The sequence below is a fragment of the Camelina sativa genome, chromosome 1 (assembly GCF_000633955.1).
Source record: "Camelina sativa cultivar DH55 chromosome 1, Cs, whole genome shotgun sequence".
NCBI lineage: Eukaryota > Viridiplantae > Streptophyta > Magnoliopsida > Brassicales > Brassicaceae > Camelina > Camelina sativa.
Genome location: NC_025685.1, coordinates 21,100,887 through 21,114,621, shown reverse-complemented (window position 1 = coordinate 21,114,621; position 13,735 = coordinate 21,100,887). Strand labels below are relative to the sequence as shown.

The 13,735-nt window shown below is 30.6% G+C and overlaps 2 pseudogenes; both read left to right on the top strand.

Annotated features, from left to right (window-relative positions):
• LOC104700276 lies at positions 9,830 to 10,504 on the top strand (annotated as a pseudogene).
• LOC104700267 lies at positions 11,965 to 12,528 on the top strand (annotated as a pseudogene).

Below are 13,735 nucleotides of genomic sequence, written 5' to 3'. Positions count from 1 at the left end.
CCACCAGCAAATCCGGTCGAGTGTAGCACTAATGGGAGAAATTGCACCATAGTCAATTCCTATGGTGCCTTCTCGGACCGTTCGACATGCATTGCTTCCATGACAGCATATCCAACGACAGAGAAAGATCTACTCGATGCCGTAGCTCAAGGAACACAAGCAAAGCAGAAGATTATTCTCCCACAGCATGACGAAGCTTGCTTGCACTGATGGTTATGACGGCCGGCTAATCAGCACAGAGTTTCTGAACCGTACACTAAGTGTGGACGTGGAGGCAATGACGATTCCGGTTCAGAGTGGGGTTTCATTGCGTCAACTCATAGAAGATGCTGCGAAGTTCGGACTCGCACTATAAGAATGGCACCACATTGGTGGGGACTGACTGTTGGAAGGATAATGTCTACTGGTGTACACGGCAGTACTTGGCACAGCGATGGATCTGCTTTTCATGACTACATCACGGAAATGCGAATGGTCACCCTTGCGGCACCACACCTAGGATATGGCAGAGTTAGACTCCTATGAGTAGAAACTCCTATGAGTTAGACCATCCAGAGTCTCTCTTGGCGTGTTTGGTGTCATCTCGGAGGTACCCTATATTCAATATTAATACTTCTAGAGCCAAGTCAGAGAGGTTAAGGGATATGACTTGATGGTTATCGAAGTTGCATATAACACTTTCCATTTGCAATATGCAAATGAAGATATCGTAAACCATCTCAAATAAAATAAAAAACACTTATTATCTTTTTTTCCTTTTTTTAACAAAAAGAACATATATAAAAATGCAACAATAATGTTAAAAAAATAGTTGGACATCGAAAAGTAAATAACATATATACGTCACGTCATATACAAGGCAAACAAATAGTTCTTTTTTTTCCAAGTATTATAAAACAGAAATTCAATATGGATGTATATACCTGCAGGAAAGAGACTTCTTAGACTTTTTCTCCTTGAAATAATTTTCACAATAATCAAAAGAAAAAATATTGATCAAAATTAATCAAAAACTATGAAAATTATAAGAAAAAAATGAGTAAAACATATGTTAAGTATGACAAAATAAAAAATATCTAAAACAAAACTAAATGTTTTGTAAATACTAACTACACAAAGAGAACATGTAGTTGCCGGCAAGAACAGCATCAGCTCTAAACGAGTCAAAGACCTCAGAAAGTTTTTCCAAAAAATTAATTTTTCCTCACCATTTCACAGTATCCAAGAAGATTGACTAAATTCTTGTGCCTTATACCGAATTCAATAAACTTGGCAAGCGTTTATTATGTTAGTTAGCTAAAAAGATTATGGGTAAATTGTGAAAGTATTTCCCGTACAAATCTCTAGGTTTATATTTATCATGATTGTATTGTAAATTAGAGTTTAAATTAAATGGTTTGACAAAAAAAAATTAAAATTAAATGATACTTTCTCCGTTTCATACAAATTAAAAAAACAATCATATTTTTTCAAACTTGATTAAGTTACTTTTTTAAAAACTTTAATAGTGTTTCTATGTTTGCCGAATTTACAAGTTACGTTTTTTAGTGGATGAACAAAACTGAAGCTATTTTTAAATTTGTGTGTATTACTTTTACGCGACATATATTTCATATTCTTTATATTTTATCAGATCTTTCTGGGAAACAAACTAGACAAATTATACTATACAATATAATCTATATAATTTGCCGGTCAAAAAAGACAAGTTCTCTAATCTCTAGTTAGCACTACTTAGAGCATGACCATTGCACATACTCATTTTGAGTGTCTGTATCTTTTAATAATATTAAAACTAATACTAATCTCTTGACATCCTTGTCTTTAATTTTTGTCTTCTCATTAGTCATCTTTGGGTGTCTAATTTTTTGATTGACATACAAGAATAGAACACACCTCAATCAAAACGTTTAGCAGCTTTCAAGTTCCAACAACTTAAAGGCAAACTCATGCTTTTGACTAGCTCATTTGAATATGCACAAGATTGGTCCACATATATATATATATATATATCTAATCTAACACATCAGGTTTTTTTTTTCGTTGTAGCTGATCATGAATTACAATAATTTGGTTACGTAATGTACTAATACAATAAAAACCATTATGCATGCAATTGTGGACTAAAACCTAGTTTTATACCCAACAAAAAGAGTAATGGAATGTTGTACAAACACATTTATACTAGTATTTTGCAGCTGTTTTTGCTCAAAAATCAGTTTTTGAATTTTTTTTATATTTAATATCATTTAATGCTTATATTCATATCCAAACAAGTTTAGTTAATTCTCTCTACTATCCTTATAATCAAACAGAATTAAAATATTTTAAATATCCATATATATAGTATTCTATAATTAATATAGATATTTAGAAGATTTATTTCATATTAAATAAAAATTATTCTCTTCTCATCTTATTTTGATTTTAAAATTTAAATGTAGTGAATCATCATATAGTACATAAAATTGATAAAAATGTATTTTTTCTGTATATATTGTGATTTGATTTTTTTTTAAACGAACATATATTACTCAACTAATATAAAAAGTGTGTGTTTAATATACATATATCGTAAATTTACCGTATCTAGTAAATTATAGAATTTTGAAGAAGTTTATAATTTATAACTGATATATTAAAACTTAATAAAAAGTTTAAAATTATGAATATTTAAACATATTAATTTTTCAAAATAACACAAACGAGTTATATTATATCACGGTTATATAATATTACATGATTGAAATCATAATACTAAAAAATAAAATAATTCTCCTCTGCGACATAATTACTTTGCTTGTAAATCACAAAAATTCGAGAGTAACTTGTTAATAGTGCTGCAACGTGATTAGGATAACTTGTTCACGATTGATTTAGAGTAAACTCAACTCTCCTAGCTATTACTGGGCTTTTTATCTTTGTCCTTTCTGCAACATAAAATACAGAGAATGCTTTGATCATTTAAATTTTAGCCAAGCAATAGTTTCCTCCGCCTTAACCTTTTCTTCCTTCTAGATACGGATGTGGCTCTGAAGAGGATCAAGACAATGAAGCAAAGGTATGTATACATCACTTCATTCTCATTTATGCAACAATTTATCATCAAATTGATTTCTATATATGTTCTTGCTTCTTGCAGTTGCGGAAAGAAGTCGAGAGATTACGAAACCTGCTCATGTAAGTATGTATGCCTCGCTTACTACTTTTTCAGATTCATTTAGGTTTCATATGAAGTTTGACTTTCTTTATTCATATATATACATACTCTCAGGAAAATGCACGGTGTAGACGACGATGTGAGTTACACTGAGCTGCAGGCACTTAAAAGTCATCTAAAGAAGGTTAGGTCCATTGTGGTGGACCAAAAGGTGAGGAAACTTGTTCATTTAGGGGTGGTTGAAAGAAGAATAGATTTACTTCCTTCTCCTGCTTATTGTAAACTGCTAGTAATTCTCAAAACATCTTGTTTGACTGTATATATTCCAGAACAAGATAAAGCGAGAAGAAGATGAAAGGCTTTCCAAACAGGTAAACCTATTCCATTTCCCTGGAACATTCTTATTCAAGTTGTTCACTACACTTTTGAAGCTTTCTTACATCTTTTCCCAGTTTCTTTTTTTCTCTTTTCTTGGCTTCTTAGCTTTCCCCTGCATTAATTAGATGTTTGACATAAATCGCAAATCCTATGATTTTTGCAGAAGAAGGAAGCAGAGGAGGAGAATGATGGCACAAGGAGAGGGGTTTCGAGTGGTACGAGGAGAGGGGTTTTGGTTCGCTCTACTACGAGCAGGTAGATCTCTCAGACTCTGTGATAGATCTCTTTTTTTAGGTGGTTACCTTATGATATCATCTTGACTTTCTCTGATGAATATATATGTACAGCTCTGAAAAAAAAAAGACAGAAGGAGAAAGCACAAGTACGTGTATTATTATGCTCTCTTCAGGTCCTCTCTCTCTTCTTCTTGCCTCAGATTGTGTATTTAAAACTGCTCTTGTTTTTGCAGCTGCAAATGGAGCGGGAATTCGAGAGACCTTGGAGAGCAAGTTCAAGAGACTGTGGCTTTTTAACGAGTAATAATTACTCATTACCATATTTACATCTTATTGCTCTGCCAAACTCTTTGCTCTTTCAAATTTTGGGGTTTATTGTCTTGTCATCCTCACAGGAGAATGAATGGTAGAGAGATTGATACAATGACTTCTTACGAGGACCTGTGCGGACTTGAAACTCAGATATATCGTGCTTTGGGGGGTTTGTCCCGTTTCTGTTTCCATGGATCGATGTTCATATTAGCTTTCCCTTGTATATATTCCATAGGAGAATGACGGGTAAGGATTTGGACGGTTTGACTTTCGCTGAGGTGCAGTTGCTGAAATCCCAACTAGAGGAAGCCTTGGTCATTATGAAGAACCAAGAAGAGGTTTATAACACATGAATATATTACTTCTCCTGTTACTTAGTGAAAAAATATTGTCATTCTCAAACATCTTGTGGTTATATTATGACATGAGCAGAAAGTGAGGGAAGAGGAAGGCTCTTCTGGTTTTATTGTGTTCAATCAGGTTAGTAGTTTTATACAGTCCATTAGGCTAGGTCTTCCTCTATGACTATTTCACCTGCCCTCTACAAAAGATTCTCAAACCCTCTACGATTTTGCAGAAGATGAAGAAAGCAAGGGATAAGAATAAAGCTACGATGAAAAGGTAATCTTTTATCTAAAGAAACAAGTAAAAAGATCACTTTTTTTTTCTGTTGGGATTGGTTATAACTGAACCAATTGTGCCTTGTTCTGGGTATATGGTGGGATATATAACAGCTCTGGAGAGAAACAAGGTGATGAAGCACCACCACAGGTACGTACTATATAATATATATATGCGGTCATGTATGATACATGATGTATCTTACCTTGCATTTCATTGTATATTTAAATGCTTCTGTTACTGCAGTCGCGTTGGGAGATGGAATTCGAGAAACGAAGAGCTGAATCCATGCAGAGCGAGTTTGAGAGATTATGGCTCTTGAAGGAGTAATTAACTTCTCACTTGTTGCTCATGTTTTTTCCATTTTGGTTGCTCGTGTTTTTTTACTCTTTGGTTGCTCATGCTTTTCCTTGAATTCTCACAGGAGAATGAGTGGAAGAGAGCTGGACAATATGACTTCCTCCGAGCTGTCTCAACTTATCTGTCAAATCTGCAGAGCATCGATAAAGATGTCCGAACTTGTCAGTCCTAGCTTATTTATTTATAGTTTAACTTAATTTTTTTATTTAAGTAAAACATTGTTTTCCTTCCAAAATCTTCTTATATTAAACTTTAATCGTTGGGATGACATGTTAAACATTTTTCTTATAATGCTTTGATTTATAAATAGTTTAATTCTCAATCGTATAATGCCAAGACAATGGTTGAACACAAGTAAAAATTTGGTCCATCGTTGTCTTGGAAATTTTGGAAACATCAAGATTCAGAATGCAGCAAACTGAGATCTGGTTTGTGAATCTTACCCAGTCGAAAGTGAGAAAAATGTGTAAGATTTGTTTTTGGTTTTGAAATGAACATGTTTCTGACATTTTTGGTACTATAGTGCTTTTTTGGTTTCTTGTTCAACAAAAGAGGAGAAAAATCCGTTTTTGTTTTCTTATGTGATTTTTTTATTTGTAGTATTATTTTGGAATCTTTTTCAATAACAGATTTCAAATAACACTAAACTAATTTATAGCTGCACATACGTTAGGAGTTATATTTGCGGAGATAATTATTTTATATAGCATTTATATAACTCATCTTTATAATTTTGTATAGGTTTGTTTTCACCTAATTTGTAGATGTTTGAAATAATAACTAGGATCAGACTCGTGCTACAGCGCGAGAAATATTCATCTATTTAAATATGATTTATAGTAGAAATTAGAATATCAATAAAAGTTATCGAATATTGTATTTGTAAAAATATAAATTCATAAAAGACTGTATTCGTATTAAAATTTACATTTATAATAATATGCATTTACAATGTATATGCGAAAAAACAATTTTTAAAAGATTACATTTGTAACAAAATACACAATTACAATATACTTACAACCCGTAAAGTATCTATATATACATTTTTGAAGTACATTTTGGTTTCTATCCTTTTAATTTAGCTTATTTAAAATTTTAGTCCCTACAAAATTGCACTAAAAGCACTAAGTAAAATATGGTAAATTGATAAAATTAATTTTTAATAGAAACTAATTAATTCTACATTTCTTATTAGTAGCAAATTTATTTTCTATATATGTGTCCCAAAAAAAAAATCAATCATTAAACTGTATACACTGAAAACTAAACAATCAGTTCAATTAAATAATTATATATTAAACAAAACAATAATAGTATTATTTTAAATAAATACAAAATATTATTCTGATTAATTATAAATTAAACAAACAGTATATTTCATAATTTTAGTCTTTTATCCTGATAAAATTATAATACTTTAAGAATAATTGTATCACCGCTTATATATAAAAATACTAAAAGTTAATAAAATATAATTTTATTACTAAATTAAATACCGCTTAAATCAAACATCATTATAAATAAAATTAAATAATTATCTCGTGGTACACCACGGTTAAATCCTAGTTACATTTGTAAAAATATATATATATTTGTAAGAAACACACAGTCATAGTGTATATTTTAATGGACCAACCCACTAAAAGATTAGATTCATAAAAATATATTTTTGCCAAAAATAATATTACAATGTGTTTTGACGGACCTACACATAAAGGATTGCATTCATAAAAATATCATATTAAATTTGAAAATTTAGTTAGAAAAGGTATGAACTATTAATCATACGAAAAAATATTCAAGCAAAATATTAAAGATTTCTTGAACATGACAATCATTATTGATATGTTTTTCGTTGTTTAGAATTAGCTGCACAACAGATTACATGATTAGTATACTAACAAACAAACGACATAAAATATGAATGTTTTTATAACGTAAAAAAACAAAACGTGATAATGAGCTGTTTTATACATAGGTTCTCATAAAAAACAATGGAGATGTGTGATGTTTAGTTTGCTAATAAGATGATATATATAGAGGTCATACACAATTATGTTAGTTTTGATTCCGAATCAAAAAATATCTTTGTGAGCAAGCCATATTTATTATCATTGGCCACAATTAAGAAACGAATTAAATTAAAATATATGTGTAATATTCTGTATTAATTGGTTAAATTAAGAGTTTTTCCATATGTAGTCATTTGAATTTATAAGCATAATTTTGTTTAGAAAAATTATAAAAATATGAAATAAATGAGGATTTAATAATATAAAATTTGATTATTTTTGTTCCATTATTTTTCCATAAATATCTCAAATTAAATAACCAGATTAAAGATGTTTACATTGTATATGAAATTTCTAATTTAATAGCTCGATTTTTATGGTAACAACTTTAAACGTTTTTCATAAAAATTGGCTAGTTATTATCTTCTAAAAAAAAAATTAATTAATTATTGTTTTTGATTTTCGGGTTTCTATCCATACTCAACAAATGATCCGATTTCCAAGTATCTGAATGTTTAATTTCAGATTTTTTTAAAAAAATTTTGACCGACCTATAATCGATTTTGTACTTCTCTTTTACTAATACAGTAAAACATCTATAAATTAATACTCTATAAATTAATAAACACTATAAATTAATAAATTTTGCTGGTCCCAAGTCGGGCCAGTGTAAAAATTAACAATATTCGATAAGATAATAAGATAATAATTTTTTCGAAATCTCCTTATAAAATATGGTCCCAATAATATCATAAATTAATAATTATGTAAATTTATATATATATATATATATATACTGATATAATAGTGTATGTTTCTCCTAAAGCTCAATTCTATAGAACAATTGTAATGTTGTATTTTCAACCTATAATGATATCTCTAAAATATTTTATAACATGTCATACAAATAATTAAATTTAAAGTTTTAATTTTTAGATATGCATCATTTACAATTTGATAATTTGACAGATTATTAAAATAGGAGAATTGATATTATTATTCATAGATTTGAATTTATGTGTCTCATGTGTATAAGTCAATTTGTCTATAATATTTGTAATTTATTGTAAATAGTGCTTTCTAAATATTACAAGTTCAATTCCTAAACCATAAAATTTATAACATCCGAAAGTTTAATCTTATTTTGCTATAGTTGTTCCAATTCATAATTTTTTAAAAAATAAACAATTAAAAATATATCTATAAATTAATAATTATTAATTTACACTATAAAATAATAATTATTAATTTATAGATAAATTAATATCACTATAAATTAATAAAATGTCTTAGTCCCAACATTATTAATTTATAGAGGTTTTACTGTAGATGAGGATGGTTTCACAATGACAGATCCAATATTGATATGACGGTGGATCCGGATCAATATATCGGCAGATCTTGATCAATTGTGAACCAAAGTAATCAATTAGATTTTTGCAAGCATTTTAAATATTAAAAAACTTAGATTTTCACTGGTTCGAAAATTAGTATCGATTTTGGTCTAGAATTCTTTTAGTGAACAAAAACCTTTTTTTACTAAATAGGCGAAACAAAAGAAATGAGTTGTTTTTCAAAAATTGACAAGTGCTTGCAAATTTTGCTTTATTTTGGGCAATGAAAATTTAAGCTATTTTTAAATGTGAATATCTTTAATCGTAAAAAAATGGTGAAACAAAATATATATGAAATTTTTCAAACTTTGATAGTGTTTGTAGAGTTTGCAATATGTTTTTTAGTGGATGAACAAAACTGAAACTAATTCTAAATTTGTGTATATTACTTTTATGCATTGTTCAAGAAAGTGATCTAGGCGGCCGCCTAGGCGCCGTCTAAGCGCTAGGCGCTCAAGCAAACGCCTAGATGACCGCCTGAACCGCTTAAAATTACATAAATTTTATTTTAATATTAATATTTGATTTTTAACTTTATATATTTAAATTATTAAGTTTTATATATGTATACATAATTATAAACATCTTAATATAACTTAAATAAATGTATTTTTCTTACTTTTGTTCATAATTTATAATTTTTTTTATTTTTCTAACATATATTTATACATAATTTTATATATATAATATTTTATATTGTAAACGCCTAAACCGTCTAAAAACCGTATAAGCCCTGACTAAGCGTTTTAGGCGTTAGGCGCTGGATCACTGCCCAAATATCGCCTATCGCTTTCTTGAACACTGCTTTTGCTTTTATGCATATAATTCATATTCTTTATATTCTATCGGATCTTTCTGGGAAACAAACTAGCCATATTTTAATACAATGTACCATTTCCCGGTCAAAAAGACAAGTTCTCTAATCTGACAAGTTAACACATCAGGTTTTTTTTTAGCTTTGTAGCTGATCATGAATTACAATAATTTGGTTACGTAATTTACTAATATATTAACCCATCAAGGCATCAACCATGTGCTCGTTGGCCATTTCTTTTTGTTTATTGAGTATTTTATAGACACGTACATTTATAAGTCTTGTTTCTTAATTATAAAAATAAAGTCTGTGTGTTTATTCTTTTGTTTACACAACGTTTATCATGCATCGCAATTCCTACTCTTTGTATAATACTAATAGAAAAGACGATACGACCGGTGAAGTTTGAATTTTCCAAATTGGCTACCTAACTTTAATAATGCACACTCATTATTTCGTACCTACAATTTTTAAATTATGTCAACAAACTATATAAAGGCAATCGAGAACTCTCTCTTTAATTACAACAGCCACAAACAACAATAACTTTCTCGTGACGTCTATCTCTTTCTCATCATCACCATTACCTTCTTAACTCTCCTCTCTTCCAACAATTTTAAGCCTTGATCTACCTAACAAAAAGAAAACTAATCCAGATATGCAAATGATAAGAACCCTAAGCACGAGGACAAGGAGCCGTCGCGGCGGATACGAGCGTGTAAGCGATGATTTCCACCTTTAGCTTGCTCGGAGCAAAGCTGAGGAGGTCAACTAGCGTCCCGTACTATGCTCCATCGATAAGGCTTGGTGGAGACTTTCCTGTGATTTTGGAAAAGCTTCCAAGCCAAAAACCAAATAAGACAGTGGTGACAAGCAAACTGAGCCATCCGATCTTTAGTTTATTTGATGGTTATCGCCGCCGTAGCAAGAAGAAAGCAACGGCTAAGCCGGAGTTCTCTAGATACCATGAATACCTTAAGGAAAGTGGAACGTGGGATTCGAGATCTAATACTCCTGTGACCTACTTCAAGTAGATGTATATATAAATTATGTTGTGATTTGTGTTCATTTTATAATACTATTTGTGACAAAACTAAATGATACGAATATTGATTATCTCTAATTAAGATTGACAAAATAGAACTCCATGTTAACGATCATTGTGTTTATTCGACATGCAAAGTGCAAACAATAAATATGAGTTTTAAATGTAAGCCATACAGAATGCAACCACAACTTTCACAAAAATGTCTGCTAATTATATACCTCAGAAATAACATTTTATTGGCGGCCTCGTTAGTTTCGTTCATCTTTTCTGGCCAATCCTCGTCTACAAGATTCAAACAAACATTTGAGCAATACGAATTCGAGGCAATTTGCTGAGAAACCATGGATTCTAAAAACCATGGATTCTAAATTTTGTTTCAAGATCTTGTCATCAAATCCGCTAACGGATAAATCAGACATCCCCGGTCTTGGAAAGTTCTTTATCAATCATCTCCAACATAACATCTCAGACGCAGTACTAAACCAGATACAGTCTATTGTCAAAAACATAATTGATACTACTTCTAAGAAACTTTATAATAAATGCCTGGAGCATCTCAAGTGGTCTTCTACATATTGCGATAACGCACTTCAGGAATTGGCGATGAAACTCACTTTATAGAATTCTCTTTTTGATGCGACTAAATGGGGGAGATGAGTGTAAGTTCAGGATACAAGATGTTCAGAAGATTGAATGATTGAATGATTTGATGCTTTTCAGAATGCATGTGATGTTTCCGTAGTGTTTGTCAACAGGTTGCCGTAGACAAGTTTATATAACAATAAACATCTGCTGGTTCTCTTAATAATACCATTTGATATTTTTTCTGACAGGAAAAAAAATAATAATAAGTAATCACTCCAGTGTACCTGTTATTAGATGGCATGATGCTGTTAGATCAAGTTAATTATAAACCATTTTTTCTATTTTCTTGTTTATGGATCGTTCTTTTTTTTTTTGCCATCTGAATTTCATTAGAAACATACAAAAAATATTTGTGGAATATAAAACTAGTCCGAAAAACGGAGACTTGAGCCGGCATATTATAAACCTAACCTCTAAAATTAAATACTAAAAACAAACAATATAAAGATTGACAAAACCTAAACAGCAGCAAATAACACGATTTAAACCTAAACTCAATATTTGACGACTGATTTGGATATGCAAGAGTCATATATTTCTTTTAACCATTTTTTTCGTCTCAAAATTCATGTTTTGCTTACAGTATTTGGAGCTGTTAGTGAGTTACAATCGTACGGTTACGTGATATAGTAATATATAAAACTACAACCATGTGACATTTTGGTATGATAACATACATGTCGTCTAACGTAATTAGTCTTTTTGTTTTTTTGGTCAACAGTCTTGTGTTTTATTCTATTGTTAACACAACGTTTATCATGAAACTAATGCAAGTCGTAGTCTTTATTAATTTATTCTAACGGGACTAAAATAATATAACTAATGAGAAAAGAGGATACGACCAACGAAAGTTCGAATTTCCAAATCGGCAACTTAACTTGAATAATGCACAATTATCATACCTACGATTTTTATATTATATCAACAAAACTATATAAAGACAAACGAATACTCTCTCTTTACAATAACCACAAACAACAATATACTTTCTCTGGACTCCTCTCTTCCAAGAAAAATTCAACCTTAATATTCAACTTCGACACACAAACCAAAAATCCAGATATGCAAATGCTAAGAACCCTAAGCACGAGGACAAGGAGCCGTCGCAGCGGATACGAGCGTGTAAGTGTTGATTCCACCTTTAGCTTACTCGGAGCAAAGCTGAGGAGATCAACTAGCGTTCCGTATTATGCTCCATCGATAAGACTTGGTGGAGATTTTCCTGTGATTTTGGAAAAGCTTCCAAGCCAAAAGCCAAATAAAACAGTGGTGCCAAGCAATTTGAGCATCCCATCTTTAGTTTATTTGATGGTTATCGCCGCCGAAGCAAGAAGAACGCGACGACGGCTAAACCAGAGTTTTCTAGATACCATGAGTACCTTAAAGAAAGTGGAATGTGGGATTTGAGATCTAATACTCCTGTTATCTACTTTAAGTAGATGTGTATGTGTATAGAAATCATGTTATGATTTGTGTTCAGTAATTTTTTGCTTGTGAAAACCTTATTGATATGATTGCTATAATTTAGAATTTACGCAAGTACTATCTTTTCGTTTTTTAAAAAATCAACTGGGATGAACTAGATTTTGGTTTCATTTGACATAAAAAAAAAACTGATAAATTATAGTATTATGTTAGTCATTGCCAACGATATATAGTTACCGGAATTAAATTGACCAAATCTCACTTGGCCTAACTTCAAAAATTCAAATCTAACATTTAAAATTTTTGGAAAAAAAAAAAACTAAAACAAAACATGACAATAGTTTATTGACGTTGTTAGTGGTGTTCATCTTTCTTGGTGCATCCTCGTCTACAAAATTCTAACATAACATTTGAAGGATATATATGAGGTCGACAAAAATTTGCTCAGAAACACTGACTCTTCATAGTCTCAAGATCTTGAAATCAAACCCACTGACAGAGAAATCATATGTTCCTGGCCGTGATAAGATTGGCAGCTTGCAGAAACTATTTGAAATTCACAACTTATGCATATGCTGAAGATTATTGATGATCTATATATATGCATGTGACATTTGCTTTTCGTGTTGCCAACAAGTGTATGTTGGGCTCAAACTTCTAAGATCTGCTTTGGGGGAAGAAAATGTTTGGGCTCTAAACAGTGAACACCCTCGGCCCACTAAGAGAGAGGCAAAATTTTATTATTCTAGACGTATCTGTACTTTATTCCCCGTTTTAAAAATCACCGCCTAACACCGATTATGCCCCGCAAAATAGTTAGATCCATCCTCTCCACCTCGATTAATGACTAATCCCCACCTAGCATCGATTATCCGATTATACCATCTAATCCGATTAATTCCCGCATAATTTTGTATATATCGATTATTTTTGGGACCAAATATAAATCAAATATATATATTTTTGTTATTTAGTCATTTAAATTAAGAGTTTATGATGTTTTACAATAACTAATGTACAAACTTTTAATTAAAATCATAATTTGTTTTCTTAACATTACGTTTTTATGTTTTTACCGTAATTTAAAAGACAATACTATAGCTTTATATTTTATTTAATATTTTTCTTTTCACATAAACATAATTATACATATATTTAGTACCATATATTTTTAATTTACTATTAATTTAATAAAATAACCCAAAAACTAGTCCTCGATTAATCTCTGTTTAATCTCTGATTTTTTCGCTAGGCGCTAGGCCCATCCCAAACGCCCGACTAACGCCTAGCAATTTCTAAAACAGGGACTTTATTCATCGAACCGACC